The sequence below is a fragment of the Pan troglodytes genome, chromosome 19 (assembly GCF_028858775.2).
Source record: "Pan troglodytes isolate AG18354 chromosome 19, NHGRI_mPanTro3-v2.0_pri, whole genome shotgun sequence".
In the NCBI taxonomy this organism is placed as follows: Eukaryota; Metazoa; Chordata; class Mammalia; order Primates; family Hominidae; genus Pan; species Pan troglodytes.
The window spans coordinates 55670478-55672204 of NC_072417.2; the positions used below are offsets into that span (position 1 = coordinate 55670478).

The following is a 1727-nucleotide window of genomic DNA, read 5'->3' on the forward strand; positions in this document are numbered from 1 at the left end:
CAAAGGCTATAGAAGACAGAGAATAAGGGTAAAAAACAGTAAAAGTTGGCTGTTGGAAGAAGTGAGAAAATAAAAATAGGGCAATGGTGTCTTACATGCAGCAGGGTAGTAAGAAGAGATGAATGAAAATCGGCAGTGAAATAAAAGGAATCAATAGGGTACTAGCAGGGAATTTGGGCTTCCTGCTGAATGATAGAGGGGAATAGGCTGTTTCTTAGGCATAACATTACATTTGCCACATGTGGCTGCACAGGCTGGGCCCTGCCGGCTCCAAGGAAGGACTGCCCCTTACAAAGACTTCAAAGTGAATGGTGCCCCTGGGCTTCTGCAATAGGGGTGGCCTTGCTCCTAGGTCATAACTCTGTGTATCCCCTCAACATCTTTCAATTGATGGCCATAAAAATCCCAATTCAAACTGGTTTTAAAACAGGGACTTTATTGGCTCATTTAACTGAAGAGTGAAGAGGCATACGGGCTTTGGGGGTGGATTCAGAAGTCCACACCCTCAGCGCTCTGACTCCAGACCTCTTTGATCCTTTCAGAGCAGCTCTTCTCTGTGTGTCAACTCTGTCCTCTGGTTAGGTCCTTTGATGGCCAAAATGGCTTTAGTAGTCTCACATCCAATTTCTTTATAACTCTCCCTACACAAAAGAATAGACTCTTCTTCCATGGTTTCTCCAAACCCTGATTAAATATCTCCTCACGTCTTATGGACCTAAATTAGGTCTTGTTCATCCAGGTAGTGTACAGATGAATGTCTAGCAATGCCCTCTCCCTGTCTGTCTCTCTCAAAAAAGAAAAAGAGGTAAAAATGAAAAAAACAAAAAAACAAAAAAAAAAAACCCTGACATGCAGCGTTTCATTTTTATGGCATAAACTCTCTCACCATGGCTGATTTCAAACTACCAATGCGATGTCCCTGGACCCAGCGTGCGGTAGAGGGGCCCGCAGTGGACTCTCTGAAGCCCCTGGGAGCTGGCTCCAGCAGTCGGCTAGGTCTGTCCCTGAACCGATTCCTGTGAATAGGTAGATAAGCCCTGCTGATTGGCTTAGGAAAATCAAAGGTGGCTGATGAAGCTTGTTGGGGTTAGTTCCATTTTTCCGCATGTAAGGTAGGGATGGAGAAAGTGGATAACAGTTGGCCAATTGTGAAATGTCTGGTACTGTTGAAGTTAATGCAGGAAGATGAGGAAGAAAGGTAAACTATTGGAGAGAGGAAGGCAGATAATGGAGTGAGATGTGGAAAAGGAGTCAAAGATAATGATTGGGTGGCTTACCCAGAGCACGAAGCGAGGGGGACAACGAAGAGGAGCGAAGTTAAGGAGTAAGGAGAGATTGACTAAAGTATTCATCTTTGCACTAAGCTATTCATCCAAGCTCTCTACAGTTTGGCCCCAATTCATTTTCCACGTCTATTTGGGAGGCCGTGTAGTGTCATGGGGACTAGTCTCATGATCTTGGGTGAGTTTGGGAAGCAATTCTGAACCTCTGCTCTCCTCAGAGCTTCATGGGGGTGTTGTGAAGATTAACTCAGCCTACGAGAAGGTGTAGGGCATAATGGCCACGAATGAAGTCTCTGGGGCTGGGCTGCCTCACTCAAACTCCAGTTCCAGCAGTTATTGTCTGTGGGACCTTGGGCAAGTTGATTAAAGTCTGCACCCCAGGTTTTGCATCTGTAAAATGGAGACTACCATAGTATTTTTCTCTAAGGTTGTTATGAGGATCAT

The 1727-nt window shown here is 45.1% G+C and overlaps 1 long non-coding RNA gene across 1 annotated transcript; it reads right to left on the reverse strand.

The window, feature by feature from the left end:
* Positions 1–416: 416 nt before the first annotated feature.
* Positions 417–1404, reverse strand: LOC104002913 (uncharacterized). The gene is made up of 3 exons (XR_675341.4): positions 1278–1404; positions 887–1163; positions 417–779 (listed from the first exon to the last, which is right to left on the reverse strand). It is a non-coding gene; the product is annotated as an uncharacterized LOC104002913 (long non-coding RNA).
* Positions 1405–1727: the final 323 nt, after the last annotated feature.